This window comes from Heliangelus exortis, chromosome 6 (assembly GCF_036169615.1).
Source record: "Heliangelus exortis chromosome 6, bHelExo1.hap1, whole genome shotgun sequence".
In the NCBI taxonomy this organism is placed as follows: domain Eukaryota; kingdom Metazoa; phylum Chordata; class Aves; order Apodiformes; family Trochilidae; genus Heliangelus; species Heliangelus exortis.
In genome coordinates, this window is record NC_092427.1 from 9217072 (window position 1) to 9236429 (window position 19358).

The 19358-nt window shown below is 45.0% G+C and overlaps 1 long non-coding RNA gene across 2 annotated transcripts; it reads left to right on the top strand.

The window, feature by feature from the left end:
* The first annotated feature begins 7032 nt into the window (after positions 1-7032).
* LOC139797261 (uncharacterized) lies at positions 7033-10279 on the top strand. 2 transcript variants are annotated; one of them, XR_011726377.1, is made up of 2 exons: positions 7033-9633; positions 10147-10279. It is a non-coding gene; the product is annotated as an uncharacterized lncRNA (long non-coding RNA). The 2 variants fall into 2 exon arrangements; XR_011726378.1 differs by having other exon boundaries at positions 7033-7335.
* The last annotated feature ends 9079 nt before the right edge of the window (positions 10280-19358 follow it).

Here is a 19358-nt window from a genome sequence, read left to right on the forward strand (position 1 = left end):
AAGCCCAGCTAGCTGGGAGGAGAGCTGTGGACACAAAGCTCACACAAGAATTAGAAATAACCATTTCTTCTTGATGAAAGAAAGCATGTCTGAGCTGCAAGAGAAGGCTAAAGCCCAGTGCAGGGTGTGCCACATGCAAGAAATAACATCATTTGGAGGAGATCACTGTGGCCAAGACAAGGTGTCTGTGATTTCAACCTCCTGACTGTACCAGTCCCAAAGGATCCTCTCGGACAAGTGTTGTCCAGCAGTGAATAAACAGCAGAGGATGGATGGTGGCAGCAGGACATTTTATGTATGATCCTCTTCTATCCAAATGATGGCAAAACCAGAAATAAGTCACTGATCTTTAACACATCTCACATTGAAACAAGAAGAAATTCTTCCCAGTTCTTGTAAGAGGCAGATGGGCTGGAGGATCTGTGAAGCCTGTGAGACTTGGGCTGCAGGCTTGCTTCCTGCCAGAGCCACGAGTCTAGGTGCCAGAAATAAAATTTTGAAGTCCAGCTTCAGCAGATTGACAAGTTCACACTAAATTCTGTTGGACTGAAAATCACAGAAGCCTGTGGCAGCTCTTCACCTGGGAAAAATTGCCACACCCATTGTGATGCTGTGTGAAAGCAGAGGTGAGAAAACCCTTATCTAATAATAAGAAAAAAAAAAACAAAAAAAAAAAACAAAAACCCCAAACAACCCTTCCCCCCTCCAGTAACTAAAAAAACCAAAGCCAAACAAACAAAAAACCCCACAGATCTTTTCAGAGCCAGGGGATAAAATTAGCATGGAGACAGCTGAGCTTGGATTAACTTCACGTCAATTCTTGTGCCAAATACGCGTTTCCCAAGGACCAGGACTGGTCATTCCGCCCACGGGGATGCCACCAGCCCCACGGGACCGGCGGGAAGAGCTCCGGGCACTTCCCTGGTGACAGACAGCGCGGTGCCACCGGGGCACCCCACAGGTCACCTTCACAGAAGTTAAAAATGCTCCTTCCCGACACTAAGGGGAGCTCAAGGGCCGCCACCCGCTCCGCCACGGCAGCGCAGGGAGCCCGCGGTACCGACCGGGATCGGATGGGCTGGGATCAGCCCGGTTGGGATGGGATCGGGGGATGGATGGGATCCCTGCCCTGCCGTGCCGGGAAGGCGGCAGTTCAAGCAGCGGATCCCTCTTTCCTGATGCTTCCTCGCACTGAGAAACGTCCTGCAGCGCATCCCGGGAGAGGGAGGGAGGTGGCGGATGGGAGGTCCCCGATGATGCGGCTGGGGGGGTCCCCGTGATGTCCCTACCTGTGTGCGGGACCCAGACTTGGTTTGGCTGTTCAATGGGCTGATGGAACATGCAGCGAGAGCCAAAATGCCAGAGAGGTGGGGGGGGGCTGGGTCTAAGAGGCTGAGGCAGCCTGTGGTGGCTTCTCACCTCAGGTACCTCCAGCCGTGGTTAACCAGTCCTCCCAGAGAGGTATTTTGGAAAAAACAACAAAGAAAATAATAATAAAAAAAAAATAAAAATAATAATAAAAAAAAAAAAAAAATAAAAAAAAGAGGAAGAAGAAGAAGAAGAGGGAGAAGAAGAAGAAAAGGAAAAGGAGAAAGAAAAAGAAAAAGGAAGAGGAAAAGGAAAAAGAAAAAGAAAAAGAAAAAGAAAAAGAAAAAGAAAAAGAAAAAGAAAAAGAAAAAGAAAAAGAAAAAGAAAAAGAAAAAGAAAAAGAAAAAGAAAAAGAAAAAGAAAAAGAAAAAGAAAAAGAAAAAGAAAAAGAAAAAGAAGAAGAAAAGGAAAAAGAAAAAGAAAAAGAAAAAAGGAAAAAAGAAAAAGGAGGAAAAAAGAAAAAAAGAAAAAAGAAAAAAAAAGAAAAAGGAAAAGGAAAAGAAGAAGAAAAAGAAAAAGAAGAAAAAGAAAAGGAGAAAGAAAAAGAAAAAAAAAGAAAAGAAAAAAATATACCTTTGCAATTCAGTACCTTGTGTCTGTTGGCTTATTGAGGTCTGCCAGGCAGCCAGGACAGTTTTACAGTTTTTTCTCTCCACTCTTCATGGCCAGAAACTCTCTTTTTAAGGCAAAACTCAGACGTGTGCTCTCTGAGGGTGAGCAAGGGGACAGTGCACAGCTCCCCCCCTGCCCCATGGGTGGGAGAGCAGGACACTGGTGTCAGCAGTGACACTTGGAGCACCAGGTAGTCACAGCCCACGTCTGCTTCTCCCACCCAAGGAAAGGTCCCTTGGGACAGGAAGAGTTCCACAAGTCACCACGGGATAGTTGGTGAGCAATGAAAAGGGGTAACCCTGAGATAAGAAAATGGGTAGCCCAGAGGCTGCCTCGCATGCCCAGCCCACCTCCCTCACCAGCTGTGGTGTTTGTTCCCAGATTTTAAGATTCCCAACTAAGTGTCCTACCCTGCCCTCCACTATCTAGCACAGCTAATAAGGAATTGTAGAGCTTTGCTTATCGTTCACTCCCAGCACCAATTAAAAAGATTTAGCTAAGCAAAATGCAATTACACTGCCATGGATAAAAGGGATACAATTAATTAAAAAGGAATACTTTCCCTGAGGAATGCTGTTATTTTCAGATGCTCCCATTCCTGTCCCCGACCACTCCTTGTGACCTGAAGAGATTTTGGGGTGAGGAGAATTAGGGGATTTTGGTAGTTTATCTCCCTATCTCACTGACTCACATGTATTTCTGGGGTAAGTTAGTAAGCCCTTGAGGACACAGATCTTCTACAGAACCCTAAAATGTAATTTTTAACATATCTGACACTGTTGTCATGGCTTTTCCAAGGAGACAAACATTTCATAGAAGTTATATGGCACCAAGCTGAGACTTCTCTCCTTTTAGGGTGAAAACTGGGCTTTCTGTGAACCTCAAAGGAATGGGGAAATGTGAGAGACTGTGGGATACATGCTGTGGCTGGAAGGATCTGCCAAAACCACAGGGAAGCAGATGAAGTGTCTCACCTGGGAAGGGGGAAGGCATGTTCCACCTCTTTCAGTCATGCAGAGCTCTAGAGAGAGGTGAGGATCTCCCATCCTTGGAGCTTTAGATGACAGAAGATCCTGCTGAGAATGTGTGTTAATAAATAAAGAGTATTTATCTCATCATTGCCACATCTCAATGGCATTACTGTCAGGCCACAAAAAAGAAAAATGACATGAAGCAGAAAGCTTTGAGTTTCCCATGGATGTTGCTGAGAGGGTGAATGTGATTTTCACAGCTTCAACAGAAATCACACACGACTGGAGGAACCACCCAGGCATACAGGGATGCTGGAAAGCAAAATGTTTACTAACTAAAAGACCATTTTCCAAGATTTCAAAACCTGAGCTTTATGCTAAATGCAAACACAACACATCTCACCTTAGAAAAATTATTGATGATTCCAGTTGCAAATGTAAAAAAAAGGCAATTTCATTTGCCTCACAGCTAAGAAGTTGTTCTGTCTGACAGTTGTTGTTCTTTAAAGCCATCAAATTAAATGTCAACTGTAATAAAGGAGTCACTTCTCTGCTCATTTAACAGACAGGTAAAAATTTTAATCTGCACGCTGTCTATATCTAAAGATTAAACTCATCGTGTAATAGGTAGGTCACTAATTGATTTTCACCCCTGTCTTCAGAAGTCTCTGTTGTTCACAGAGATCACATCACCACAAGTGTACCTACACATTTCTTAGCTTTTCCTGCTAAACATCATGGTGGAAGGCAGATCTAGACTCAAAACCCTCAATTTTTATTTTTTTTTTTCTGTTTTACTTGGTGTCCGAACTGGTCATGCTTTGCTTTGTTAACTCTCTTCCCACTGGCATGGTCCAGTAAAGGCCCAACAAACCAGTGCAGCTCCCAAGCTCCAGTTACAAGTGTTTCTGATCAGAGCAAAGGGGCCAGTTTGGCTCTCACTGGCACTGGTAGGAAGCTGGAGCAAGCATCAGTACAGGCAGCTGCTCTGCCATGACACAGACTTGAATCTAACCCAAAGTATTTAAACGAACTGTTGGTGGTAGCTCTAAATGATTATCCATTTATTTCAGTATTTGTCTTTTTCAAATGTGACCTAAAATCTATAAGTAATTAGTAATTGTACTGGCTACAGTACTGCAAAATGCTTCCCTTCATTTTTTATTCAGACGCTGAGATATAAGGCCAAAATAATTCTAGTCACACCAGCCTTCAAAGGTCTAAATAGGGAGGCAGGGGGGCTAATGCCTTGATAACTTTGAGATTTGCAGGAATGTCTGAGGGTTTTCTGGGGATTCAGTGTGAGATTTAAAAAAAAAAAAAAAGTTTTGCAAGCAAATAGAGAAACTGGTGCCTCCAGTTCAAAAGGAAAGACAGATCCAAATGGAGAAAGATTTAAATGTTAAAGTGCTAAATAAACATTGCTATTCAACAGCAGTCTTTGTCTTTTGAATCCTAAGTTAAAACTACTTCAGAGGGACTATAAAAGCTCACTGCTCTCCTTTATTGGAGCTAAATGAATTTTAACAGTACAAGTTCCAGAGTGAAGAAAAATTGCCACTCCTCCCAAGTCATCTAGGTGGCACAGCAGGGGAAGCCAGGAGATGATTTTTGGAGTTGTTTAAGTATGCCATTTGAATAAGAAAGTAGGATAAAAACTGCGTTTGTTCTGGGTCCACTTGGTGGATGTTTTGTGTAAATCCAAAAAAAAAAAAAAGTGGAGCAGTGAAGGAGCTGGTTCCACCCCATCAGGGTATCAGCAGTACAAGGGGCACAGCTCTGCAATGACCTTGTATCTTGCTGCCTTAGGAATTCCCTGTGGAGCCAATGGATTCAGAGGGCTTTCAGGCTCAGGCCATAAATCACTCAAGATATGAATTACTGCCTTATTAGAGCAGCTTTGTAACTGTAATTCCAGATAAATGCACAATTAGTCTGATCTCTTCTGATAACACGCCAACAGGAGTGGGGGTGGGGAAAAAAAAGTCATCTCCTACTAATCTGAGTAGCTATTTGAAGGAACTGCAGCAAACTTTCACAGATGTTAAGGCCTGCAGGACCACTGTAATATTCTCTTGCTGAGGAATGACCTTCTGCTTGGTGTCTCCTCTTGATTTGCTGCTCTTCCTCAGCTAGGGAGCATCTGCCCTTGTCATGCCCTACGAGGTGAGTGCAGCACTGTCACATCTCACAAAGTGAGCACAGCTCCCCAGATGTGGGGGCCAAACTAAATATCACATCCCACAGAGTGGGCATGGGAAGGGTTCCCAGAATGGGGGTCAACCCAGGGAGATTCGATCTGGACCCCCTTGCTTTCTAAACTCCCTCAGAGAGGAGCCTGGGTACAGCTGGGCCCAATCCTCCTCCCCCTCCAATTGATTTCTTTTAACAATCCATTCTGTGAGATTAAGTTTGGGAATTCTCTGCGTGGTACTCAGGAGTAAGACCATTACACAATTTTATTCAAAAGCGAGTAAGTTATAAAGTATGTCAGATTACAAGTAGCAGAATTATAAATGATGGTACTTTCAAAGCAATGGGTTACAATTGAGCAAAACTTTAGGAAGCTGTCAAAACAACAGATTCCAACTAGCAAAACTTAGCAAGGCAACGGGGAGTAAAACTTAACAAACTTAACAAACTATGTTACCCTCATGTGCTGAAATTAGGTTAGAAACAGAGACAGAGATAAAGATAAAGATAGATAGGAAAGATATCACCACCCTTGGATCCAGCAATGATCTCGGTATGGAGCTGTGGTCCTCGGATGGTGGGCACACATCCAGCATTTCGACTGTGCCTCTTTTATGCCTCCTGACCCCACCTTTTCAGGGGGAGCTTTGGCACATGTTGCTCATCCAGGTGTTCACTTGGGCCCCTCCAGATGGGATGACACAGCAATAACCCTGCTTTCTGCACATACACCCTCTCCAGGGGCCTTACCCGGGGCACACACAAGATGTCACTGCCTCTGCTGTGCACACCTTGCCTGTCCCTGTCCCTTATGGAATAAGGACAGTGTCCTGCCTGTCAGGGTGGTGACACAAATGAGGGTCTCTCCTTGAGAGAAGAGAGTCCAGGTGGGTTATGCATGAGGCCTCCACCCGAGAGCAATGTCCATTTTGCCAAGGTGACTGTTTTTGAGACAAATATTTTTCTGGGGACTCTACAGGCCCCCTCTCCAACCTCCCCTCAGGAGGGCATGTTCTGGTCTTCAGCCCAAACAAAGCCCACATCCAGGCCTCAGGGATCCCACTGACCCTCTGACGGCCTTCTCCTAGCACATCAATGTGGCAGAAGCCATCCTGTCTCCCCTCCTTTCTCTGGGGCAAGGAGTGGAGGAGATGGCAGCCCCTCAGAAGGGCTGGGGAGGGTGGGAAGGAAGGGCTGACGGGAGCTGCGGCCATCAATAAATGAATTGTTGATGCTGGGGAGATGGAAATTGTGAGGCTGCAGGCTGGCCAGGTGCAGGGGAAGGGCCTTCTGGCCAGTGTCAGGTGTGGTGATGGAGCCAAAGGTTGCAGACAGGGCAGGACACCTATGGCACCACCACGCCAGTCTTGTGGAGGGAAGCCCTGTCACAAAGTGGTGCTGCAAGGGGAGACATCCTGGAGGTGAATCAACCTTCACAAGCTCCTCCTGATCTTGAGGTGGATTCACCTCCCTGGGTTCCTCCTACTCCTGAGGTGGGTCCACTTCCATGGGCTCTTCCTTGTCATGAGGCAGGTCCACCTTCCTGGGTTCCTCCTGCTCCTGTGGTGGGTCCACCTCCATGGGATCTTCCACGTCATGAGGTGGGTCCACCTCCATTGGCTCCACACCATCAGCCAACTGAGCAATGTCGGCCATGAAGCTCATGGTGCCTCCTCTTTCTCTGCACCTCCTGCAAGTGCTTCTCTGGTTGCCTACACAGAGGTGGGCGACTGCTCGCTTGGCTGTGGCTCCTCTCTTCCAACTCTTGTGGAGTCCAGAAGCTCAGTGACTGTGGGCCACCTGCTGTGGGCCACCATTTATAGGTTCTGGGTGATGACGTAGCTCTAGGGCCCATTTTGATGTCATAGAAAATAACCATGCAGGGCTCTCCTGGACACGTATGGTCACCAGGGGGACCCTGTGACCTTAAAGGTACCTGACTGTGGCGGGAAGAGAAGGGTCAGGGGGGCTAAGGGTCACTTCCCTGGGGATCACTCCTCTGTGTCCATCCCTAATGGATGGACAGCCTGCCAGAGCTTGTTGGTAAACGTGCCAGCAAGGTAATGTCACCACCCCTGGAGGTACTGAAGAGTCAGAGAGATACAATGCCTAGGGACAGAGTTTAGTTAAGGACTTGTGAGCATTAGGTTAATGGTTGGGCTTGATGACCCTGAAGATCTTTCCAGCCAAGGTAATTCTGTAATTCTGTGTGACCTTCGGCATGGTACAGTGCAGAAGAACTCACCAGGAGTTTCTGCATCATTCTGAAACCACAGCTTGTTTTCCAAGAAAATGCCTCATCTTAGTTTGAAGTTCTGTGAAAGCAGAGATAGCATCACATTCCTGGAAAGGCACCACGTGCTTGCCATGTTAATTATCTTGCTGGATCTGCCCCAGTAACTCCACTCAACCTATGCTGGGAGCTGGGAGCCAGCTGGGGTCCTACAGCCACTGAGTGCTATTGCCTTAAATTTATTCAGATCAGGTTCAACAAAAAAACTAAGTTTTCCTTACCACAGTAAACTCTACCTGGCAGGGACAAGCCTATAGCCAGGTTTTGGAAGAGCTACCAGACCAGGCAAGCAGCACACCTATAAAGAGATGCTAATGTCCTTGCTGGACTCAAAAGAAAAGAGGAACGCATGGCACATGCCAAGATCAAACTGGAGGTGACCTTGATGGCTCTACTCCTGTTCAGCACCTGAAAAGGAATTTCTGGAAGGTCTTGGCCCTGGTAGCTGAGGCTCATGCAAGCACCAGGACTGCCATTGCTCTGATTGTGCAGTTGCTCTGGTTTTAAAGGAGATACTTTGACTTTGCAGAGTAACGATGTGGGAAGCTTGGTGGGAGTGGAAGGCTCACAACACACTTTTGAGGCTTTCAGAACCTTTTCTGTGTGGAAATGAGATCAAAATAAACATAAGTGCCATGTTTGCATGAGTAACAGCTAGTTCCAATTACCCAGGGCTGCAAGATGAGGATCCTGAGGCTAAAATAACAAGGGTGTTCTTTCCCAAACACAGATAAAGACTTTGACTCAACTTGCAGGACTATAAAATTTCTCCAGTAACAAGCAGCAACAGAATCCTACAGCAATGCTGGAGGGAAGGGAAATACCCTGTCTCTGAGAATCTACTTATTTCAGCCAGCCTGGAAGAGCTACAGAACACTATAAATGGATCTGGCTGTGGTTAAAGGGTAGATGGGAGGAGGAAGAACACCCTTTGCTTCTCCTGTGTTTATACTCCCAAATGGCAAGATAAAAAGTGGTGAAGTCCCCTGCTCCTGGTTTATTCACTGTAGAAGCCTTTTTGAGTCCCCCAGTGTAAGCTGGCATTGGAAGGGTAGAAGATGGGAGAGAAGCATCCCTTTTGTCCATGGGCTGCTGCCAGTGCTCTGGGGCACTCTGACTTTTCACTTTTTGGAAATTTGGAAAGGAAAACAAAAAAAGTCACTTTTTCAACATTTTCCTTTCGTTGCTCCCGGGTGAGCAGTGCCACTTCCAATCACAGGCCAGTGTGTCTGTTGTGACCTGCTCTGATGTGACGTGATGTGACCCTGAGAGGCAGACACAGAGCACTGGGGATGTGAGGATAAAATGTACAGTCCTGGGAAACATGTGGGGCGCAGCTTAGTGTCGGGGTCCTGGGTGATGGAGACTTCAGTGAAAGGCCTCCAAGCATCAGCAACTGCAAGGGGAATGAAGCAGAGAGTTGTGACCTGGGTCACCTCTGCAGCTGGTACAAATCAATATCGCTCTGTTGATAACTGGGGAGCTACACAGCTTCAGTCTTGCAATGATTTCAGCCCTTTTTGTTTGTTCATTTTTGGTTTTCCCAGCTCTCTCAAACACTGCTTAGCTCCCATGAAAGTTGTCATAATAATATGCTATATGCATCTCAGTGGTAAATACATTTCACAGGTCCACTCCTCTTTCTCCAGGATCTGCTGTAAGAAACTTGTAAAAATCATTTCAGGTGGAGGGAGGACACTTCTCTGATGGTGCTGTGAACCTGTGCATGGGTTTGGGTGCAGGTTTGCATTACCAATGGCCACATGCACACTGACAGGGACTTGGAGCTTAATGCAATGACCTGCTGAGGCTCCCACAGGGTAGCAATGAACAAAACATGTCCAGGCACCACAGGTCTCAAGTATTTTAGAGTATTTTGGGTTATGCAGCCCCCATTGCATCCACTTTTGTGGTCTCCCTTTTGCATGTCAGCACATGGTTGCTCCTGTCCAGTCAAGCAGAAGCTCATAAATATGAGTAGTGGGAAGGAAGAGCCCTTTCCTTTTACGTCAAACTTGGCATCTAGACCAAAAGACACCCTTGAGGTGTGAGAAGATAGAAATTCACACACTATGTAAGACTCATGACAAATCAGAGAAGCTGCTGTGCAAAGGAGGAAGGCTCTAGAACAAACAGCCCTTGAGAGAGTCACAAATATGCCTCATCTAGAGATGGATGACAGCAGAAAAATAAGGGGTAAGGTGGATTTAAGCATCCTCTTGTGATCACTAGACTAGGTGAACATATCCTTAGGCTATACTCTCTGTATCCCAGGAAGTCCAGATGAAAATCCTTCCCAAATGTGCCTTTCCAACTAGCTCAATTCATGTAATGGGAAAATGCATAAAGGTGTTTTTTTAATAGAAGAAAAGTTCATCAAATTCATATCCATTGTCCTCATGGATATATTTCTGCAGTCATTCTACTAAAGGAGGCACCTTCTGCCTGGAATGAAAAGATACAAACAGTTTCTATGTTGAATTTCACACAGTCCTAAAAATCTAAGATAAAAGAATGAAAGACAAATTGCTGTTGGAAGGTCCTGTGAGCACTGTATCTGTGCTGGTCTGCAGGTGTTTTGTGCAAGCTAGATAATAAAATGAGGATTTCAGTTTTATTAATCCAGGCTGGATCTCTGCCACAACAAGGACTGCTGTTCTTACAGACAGACTCCAGAGCACCTTCTGCAAACTCTTCTTTCCATTTCAGAATCCCAAGTGGGAGCTCCGGCATGGTCTGAAATCCTGGAATAGCTTCATTCCTAAACTGGAGCTGGGGTGTGTGATGCCCATCACCTCCAACAGGAGAGAAAGGGGAAAAATAAAAGAAACCTTTAAGGAAACATTGTCTTATTCAGCATTCCTGTAGGGTACATGGGACAAGCTCTGGAGCTGGTAACACATGAGGCCAGCAAGTGAGGGAGAGACTGAGCTCTGTCTCAGCCAGTGTGAGCTGGACATTTTCCCCTTGCACCTGCAGGACTGAGGCAATGTCAAGGGGGTTTTTCTTCTTCAAGGAATCAATTTAGCACTTTAGGTTATACTCAACTGGCTGGTTCCTTCCCTGACATTTACTTTGTAAAATTTGGAGTTTCCCTTAGAGGGTTTTTCTGGAGTTTATCCCAGCAGTGAATCAGAGGCTAAGTGCCTCCCAGAGGCAGACTGTTCTGCTCCATCTCAGCAGTTATTTCACCCATAAAAGAAATCCTGTTTCAGTCTTTTGCCTCCCCTTACAAATCCAGAGTCTGCTCAGGGCCATGTGACTCCCATCCAGCACCCAGACCCTTACAGCCCAGAAGCAGCAGCCAGGGCTGGACATTGCCAGGAGACTTTGAGGACTTTGTGTGACACTTATAAATCCTTTAGTGCCTCCTTTTCCCAGCCAGTGGCAACCCTTTGATGGGAATGTTTTCCTGGTGCAGGGTTCACAGAGAAGTCCCCCTAGTCCCCATTTCTCCACCTGCTTTCCACGCAGCCCCATCTGAAAGCTGATCTGAACTCCCCAGCCAGCCAGTCCTTAAACCCAGAGGGAGAAGATTCAGGGTGAGACAAGAGTGCAAGAAATAATGTCATCATCTGGAAAGTGTCTGGTGCTACTAAGAGAAAAGAGAACTTAACTCAGGATTAAGAAAGACTCAAGGCAGACAGATCAGCTCATGAGGCATGGGACACTTCAGGAGCCAGGACTCAGAGCCTTGGGCATGGTTTTGACGGTGGTTCAGACATTTAAAGAGGGACTTGATGTTCCTGCCATGCACAAACCTGGGGGTTGGGTCTCTTGCCTTCCTCTCAGCTGCTGGTCAGCACACACAGCCCATCCACAAGCCCAATTGTGGATCCACACACCAGCTTTCTAGAGCAGAAAGCAGTAGGAATTCTCAAAAAATGGTTATTTAAACAGTACATTTTAAATTGAGCTGCATCAGCTATTAGAAAGAACAGCAAGTTTCAGTCTTATGGCACAAAGGCATTTTAACTGCTATGAATACCTTCATCAGCCCCTCTTGGTTCCAGATTTCTCCCACCTTGATACAGCAGCAGTGGATCAAGGGTTGGACTTGATGATCTCAGAGGTCCTTTCCAACCCAGCTGATTCTATTCTGTTCTGTTCTGTTCTATTCTATTCTATTCTATTCTATTCTATTCTATTCTATTCTATTCTATTCTATTCTATGCTATGCTATGCTATGCTATGCTATGCTATTCTATTCTATGATACTTAAGCAGTTTAACCCTGATTATTGCCATTTATTTGTTCACCCCAATATGATGGACTCAGTCCCAAGCTGTCCTGCAGCTCTGTGCCCTCTAAGATCAAAGGATCCAAGCCCTTCACTTGTTACCAGAGCAGCCAGTGATGAGATGGGTTCTGAACCAGAGCATGGCAACAGAGATGCAAAGTTAGAAAACTGCCTCCAAAATGTTGAAGCATCAGCGTGGAAGGGAGTTGTGTGGGTTTTTCATCCAAATTTTTATTACAAACCCCACATTTGGATAGGAGAAACCCCTACTGCAGTGTAGAAGGGTTTATTTCCCAGATAACATCAAGTATCACAGCTAAGCCCATCTAACAGAGCTTTTGTGGATCCTTCCCCTTATCTTAGGAGTTTTTCTCCTATTCATTTGTACATCTTCTGCAGCTTAGCAGTTAAATGTTCCAACATGTTCATACAATATGAATTTAGAAACCAGATGATAGCCATAATTTTCACTTCAAGGAGGAAAACTCATGTACAATTTCTAAGGCTTTAACTCTGAATCTTTGTTAATCTGTTTTCAGCACCTATTGATATTTCTGACCTTTGGTTTCCAAATATTCGATCTCTTTCAAATGAGATCTTGGAAGCTGGCAGTATTTGAAAACACTGATACTGCTAATCAGCAAAAGTCTTGCTGAATTAAAAAAAAAAAAAAAAAAAAACCAAAAAAAAAAAACCCACCCTGTCTGTTTTGCATGACAAAAAGCTAATGCTAAGTTAGTCCCAGCCCACACATTAGGTTTTGGAGTAAAGAGAAGGCCTTTTGAGGCTGGTTAAAGACAGAAAATATTTTGCTCATAGCTGAGAAAGGAAGAGATCAATGTCAGGTTTGCATAGGCTCAGGCAGGTCCTCAGATGGTGTAAATAAACTCAGCTCTGTTCACGTCAAAATGGTTTACACCCACGAGTTGTTTTTTAATCCCGAATGAGGTGAATGTGTAAAATCTCTTATCAAGTAATTTTTAGCAAGCTTGAATAGCTCAATTCTCACTAAAATAATGAGAAATAAGGTGCTGGAGAGACAACCACCCAAGTTATTGCAGGCTACCCATAGCTTCCAAGGGGAAAATGGCTGTAAATCAAAGAATGCAAGTTTCTCCCCATTAAAAGCAGATTTTAAGTATATAGTGGAAAGGAGCTCAGAACCTTTTCTTTATGCATTTGATGCAGCAGGAGAGTGTCCCAGCAGCAGAATTTCAGGTAGGCTGGGATAAATGATATATGTGAATACTCAGGCTGAAGCATCCCATCTGTCACTTTGAGGGTAGCTGAGAGTGTTCCCTGGCAGGTGACACAATCAGAACACCAATAGTAAAGTGGGGAAGTACCAAAATGAGGGGAACAGCCAACTTTCAAAATGAACAGAGGAAAAGAAAATCCAAACTGAGTCTATAAGAAAAAGTAGAAATGTAGAGAACCCCCAACAGACCATAAAACTGTCCATTATATGAAATGAAAGGGAACATTTTCAGGGAGTCTGGTGTCATAAATTACACTCTGAGTTTCAGAAGTAACCACTCCACGACTGAGTCAAATTTGAGAAAAAAATCCAAAAGTTCATACCAAGTCTAAGAAGTCTTGGCACTGCAGGTATGAGAACTGGAGCAGTAAGAGACTCATTTTGGTTTATGGCAAGCTAAGCAAAATCAAAAACAAACCTTGAGTCTGAGCCAAAACACAGATTCCTCTGTTTTCTTGCCAAAACTAAAAGAAAAAATATTTCTGCTTTTAGGGAAAGTAAGTGTTATAGATTTCACCAAGTTTGGACGTTGTTTAAATCAATCCATAGAAATACCAGGGTGGTCCTCACATCAAGGAAAGCAGCCTGACATACCTTAGGCAAGAGTAACCAAAAAGAGCTGGTTACTCAGTCCAGTGTTTGTGCCACATTAACACTGTTTTAATTCTCATGTCCTTATGCCCACCCTGCCAGTAAGGACTTTGGAGCATCCCAGATACTTCCTAAAAAATTTGTTGGATGGTGACCATCTCTCATCATCAAACATGAGAGGAGGGAGTAGGAACAGACATTCAGGGAATACTGGAAAATTGGAAATACATTTTCCTGAGGACAGATGTAAGCACAATGAGGATACTCTTTTTAAATTAAAGGGAGAGGAGGACATTTTGCAGTGTTCTCCTGATTTTTTTTTTTTTTCTTTACCATACTAGTAGTAAAAAAAGTTGGCAATGGAGAAAACTAATAATAGGGCATAAATCTACCATTTTGGTGAAATCTTCCCTGGTAGCCACCATTACTGCATGTGAGATGCACGAATCTGCTGCTGCTCAATGCCACAGATGGATCTCTATAATCCTTGGAAGCATAAACTACTTTTTTTTTAACAATCAATTGCTCAACTCAGAAACAAATCTAAGGAGTTCATTCTGCCTTATTTGTTGGAATACATCACTATTTCTGCTGGAACTAAGATAACAAAAGAAAACTACTTAGAAAAGCTTAGTGAGGAACTGAATTACATCTGTAATTTCTTTCCCAGATCAAAGGGAAAAATGTTGCATAGAGGAGAAGATTTTCAGAGAGCCTCAATCTCAGTGAGGGAGATTTCTGTTTAAAATTCTGATGGTCAAAACCTCTCCAAGGCCATGTTCATTGTAGAAGCAGAAAATATTCAAAAAACTGCCAAAAATGTCATCTAGGGAGGGAACCTCTCCCCGGATCTCATCTGCACTAATAAGGGTTTGCTGGCACTGTTGAAGGCAGACGTACCTTCTGCTGGCAGAAGCCTTTTGTGTTCCCTGGCTGAAGGAAGACATGCTCTTCAGCTGGTGTAAATCCACATAGTGCTGCTCCTGCTAGCATCGAGATGTCATTAAAACAGCCCGAGTGGCGTTGCTGTGTCAGGAGAAGTCTCCAGGGTGGGACAGGCTTTGGCTGGGGCAGGGGTCTGTGTCGCTGCTGAGGCAGACGTGGGAACCAGCGAATCCCCCAGAGCAGGGGGAAAAGCATGAAGTCTCATTAACCAGTCAAACCTGCAATTAGTAGGATAATGTTCGGCGAGGAGCATGATCCACTGAAGCTGTGGCTGGCTGGGATCCCTCCCATCCTTCTCCTCTCCCCCCTTTTCATCAGGGCTCCTGGGGCTTAGCCTGAAGCCAACTGAAGTGATGGAAACGCTTCACCGACTTCGACGGACTTGGGATCTGGCTTTCCATGACATTTCATCCTCTGGTGCTACTCCAAAAGGCCCTGGATGATGACCACACGACTGAGATTTTCAAGCCTACTCCCTTCACTTTCAACAGAGACTTTTCCTCCACTTGCTGAGACAACCCCGAGCCACGCGCATTAATAATTAAATAAGAGCTGAGCACCAGGGGAGGGGAAGTGACAAAGCTGCCAAATTTCTTCTGAGACATTTTGACAATCCACAGCCTGAAAAGATTGCAAATGAGGGTCTGGCCCCTCATTAAACCCTGACTTTCTCCTGCGTATCTTTATACATCACACGGATTACGCATCATCCATCCTGGAGATGTATTTTGATGTCATAACAATATTTCCAACGCTGGGGTGTACAGCACGGAGCTACAGGCGGGGTGATTAACAACCACTTCTGCCACTGTGCCTTCCAGACTCTTATCAAAGTAAAATTTGTCCCAATTAATCAAACCCAAGTGTTCTGTGCTGCAACGTTTGCCTGTATGGAGAGGATCTGGAACGTTCATCCCGGATGCTGTGCGTGGCTGCTAACCTTTCGCTGGAGTCCACTGGGAGCTGCTGCTCATTTGTATACAAAGCTTGGCGGATGAAAGGGCAACTAAACATAATTTACCTGGAAGTGAGGTTAAAAGTGGTTTACCAGCTTGATGGTGTTTGACTTGAGAAACAAGACATTAATTAACACCTACCCATTGATTAATATTGACCAACTTTTTTTGCCTTCTGCAAGAAGGCAATTTTAAAATCTATTTTTAGATAATTTTTCCCCTTACTAAGAGTATTTTGGCAAAACTTTGGCCAAACATGAGCCTGCTTCTGGTTTAGCTGCCTGATACAGAAAAGACCTGAGCCTCCACTGGGGACAGCAAGAGCTGGTGCTCCAAGAGGTCCTCCTGCCTTGGGTAGGAGAGTGCCCCAGGACACTCTGATCCAGCACCACTAACACTAATGAGCCTTGTCACTGCCTCCAAAGAGCCTGAGTCCAAACCCACATGGCCAGCTCTTGCTGCCCACAAGGCTGGGACTCACTGACATCTGCTCCTTGCCTTGGGACCCGTGTGGCTAATTTTGCTGTAGGCATGCTAGAGAAGCCCAGAGTAAAGACCCAAATCTTTGCTCTTTTTGAAGGACGTGGTATTTCAGGAACAGCGTCGCCAGCAGGTCCAAGGAAGTGATTCTGCCCCTGTACTCAGCGCTGGTGAGGCCACACCTCGAGTCCTGTGTCCAGTTCTGGGCCCCTCAGTTCAGGAAGATATCGAGGTCCTGGAGCAGGTCCAAAGGAGGGCAACCAGGCTGGTGAAGGGACTCGAGCACAGATCCTATAAAGAGAGGCTGAGGGAGCTGGGGCTGTTCAGCCTGAAGAAGAGGAGGCTCAGGGGAGACCTCATCACTCTCTACAACTCCCTGAAAGGAGGTTGGAGCCAAGTGGGGTTGGTCTCTTTTCCCAGACGACTTTCAACAAGACAAGAGGGCATGGTCTTAAGTTGTGCCAGGGGAAGTTTAGGTTAGATATTAGAAAGAATTTCTTTACAGAGAGGGTGATCAAGCATTGGAATGGGCTGCCCAATGAAGTGGTGGATTCTCCATCCCTGGAGATATTTAAAAAGAGACTGGATGTGGCACTCAGTGCCATGGTCTAGCAACCGCAGCGGTGGGTCAAGGGTTGGACTTGATGATCTCTGAGGTCCCTTCCAACCCAGCCAATTCTATGATTCTATGATTCTATGATTCTATGATTTATTTTGCAGCAGAATCCTCTTGGTGTCATTGCAGCTGTGACACAGGGTCTTTGCATGCCCTGAGCACTCTGAGCACCTCATCGATCTGATAGACAGAAGTTGAGCTGTTTCACTCCAAATAAGAAAGAAAAACTGCCCCGTGTTTTGCTGCTGTCCCTGGACACCTGTGACATGGGTGAAAATGTCACTAGTACCAGGGTGTTCCTCGTGGAACAGGGACATGGTCTCAATGCACCCTTTGAAGTGCTGCTTTTATCACTTCTCACCTGTCCGAGGCACATTTGACACCACTGGTAGATATGTGCAAAATTAGAGCCAGGTATTCTCCTGTCTGATGTGTGATGAAGCCTGGATTCCTGCAGTTAACAGATGCTGTAAGCATGGAAACTGGCTTTCACATGAATCTTTCCAAAAAAAAAGCAGCATGAGGCTCAGAACTCACTGTCCTGGTTTGGGCCAGGATAAAGGTGATTTTCTGTCTTGTACTTTTGCTTTTAGCTAAGTCTCCTGTAAGTAGTTGCACTTGCTGAAATTAACAGCAAGTTTCTCAGACAGTGTGTGCTTCTAGGACTGATAACACTTGATGTTTATAGTTACTGCTAGAGACTGGTGTGCAGAGCCAAGGACACTGCTCAGCTCTGAGGAAAACATAAAGAGGTCCCACCTGCATCCCTCCTTTGGGGAGGAACGGACAAGATAGATGCCAGAATTGACCAAACAGAGTATTCCATCCCATATACGTCATCCTCAGTATAAATTTGAGGGATCACGAGGGCCAAGCCAGATTTCCTGATTTCCTGCTTCCCCTTCCTTCACCCCGGCATCCTGGAAGGATCCCATCCGTTTGCCTGCCTGTGCTCCTGATCCGTGCCAGCCCTTATCTGTGTGTTCCTGCCTCCAGTTCCCAACTGCTGCCGACTCCAGGAGTCCAGCCTGGACTTTCCCAGAGCTGCCCTGCAGCCTCAGTGGTGACGTGAGAGCTATTGGGGGAAAGGGGGGATGAATGTGGTATCCATTTTCTTGTATATTTGTATATATTTATTAATTTTTCCTATTTATCATTACTGTTTCATTAAAGTTGTGTAGTTTAGTTTCCAACCCATAAGTCTCTCTCCCTTATTCTCTCTCCTTTCTTATCAGGGAGGAGAGAGAGATTAATAGAGAGCGTCTGTTACTCGGTTTAATTGCCGGGCCAGTGTTAAACCGTGACACTCACCCACAGCCAGAACCTTCCAGGTCCCAGCAGAGCCCATTTGAAGCAGGGAGGTGATTTGGGAGCTATGGCAGGGGTGTTATCATCAAAGCATGATCCCACTCCAGAAACTGTCCTTCAGGCTGACCAATGCCCATGGAAGTGACTTCTCCAAAATGAGAGCAGGTGGAAAAAGCCTTCAGGAAGCAATGGCAAAGCCTTGAAACTGTATCTGCCTTGGAAAGACTCAAAACAGAGCTCTTCCCTTGGAGTTGTTTGGGTTTTTTCTTAAAATGGCTTTTATTGGTGTTTGTTAAAAAGTGACCACTTTTGAAACTTAAAAGTTCTCTTTCCATAGTGCCATAATTTTTCTCACACCCCAAAAATCTGCATTTTTCTCTTGAATTGAATTTTCCATAAATAAAAGACCCCTCTGCAACTCTGAAAACTACTTTGATCCAAAGTTTTAATACAAAATGTTTGAGGCGTCTTATTGTCCTCACCCAGAGGGGAGAATGCTTGTTTGTTTGCTGGCAGGCTGGAAAATGCTGACAGTAATGGCAGATCCAGGAAAAATTAGGTTTGGGGTAATGAGCTTGTTTTTTGTTGTTGTTCTGGCAAATCCAGATTATACTAAAGCATGTGTTTGTTTAAACTTCAGCTATGAGAAGATTTCAATGCACTGAAGCATCAGTCTGTTAATTTTCTGTTCTTGCCTCCCACTTCCCAATGGGATGACTTTACATTCCAGAGCCTTGCTTCTCATTTCTAAGTTGACCTGGCTTTTCCAGGACAGGTGAAGCAGTCCCAACAGCAATGTGATTTATATCAAACCAAACATTCTGAAAGCATTAAGAATACTTCAAATCACTTCTTTTTTCCTGTTATAAAAGAAAAAAAAATGCCCATTTAAATGGAATTGAAGTCTTATTTCCCCTTGGCTTGCTTGATGGGTAAGAAAAAAAAATTATTTTGCCTAAATCTAACTATGGACAGAAGATGCACAGAGGAGCTTACAGGTGGAAGCCCACTATGGGATGTCCTGACTCCCACCAGCAACCCTGCTGGCTCAGCCACTGCTGATGGGCACCAGTTTTTTGTTTGGTTCCTTTGGTTGTTGGGTTGTTTTTAAGAATAGATCAAAATAACACATCTCTCCTGTCACCAAACAACAACCCAACACAGGCTTGGCCTGTGTCCTATCCTCCTATCTCCTAACCACTAAACCAGATCAAACATTCAAGAAGTTTGAAATCAGAAATACTCAGGATACAGAGATCTCACCGTGGGCCACTTCGCAGAAGTACACTTTGTTCTCTGTGCTCCAGAGCCTCCAGAAAGCATATTTAAAATAATTCCTCCCAGTATTTTGCAGATTAGCCTTAAATGCTGACCATGAACAAGGCAGCTTCAGCCTTTAGGATCTGCTTCATGTCTGAAGCTGCCCCAGCACTCCTGTTACCTGCCAAGGGGTCTGAAGCTGCCCCAGCACTCCTGTTACCTGCCAAGGGCTTGGGATTTGCACATATTTATGGCAGTGCACTGGGG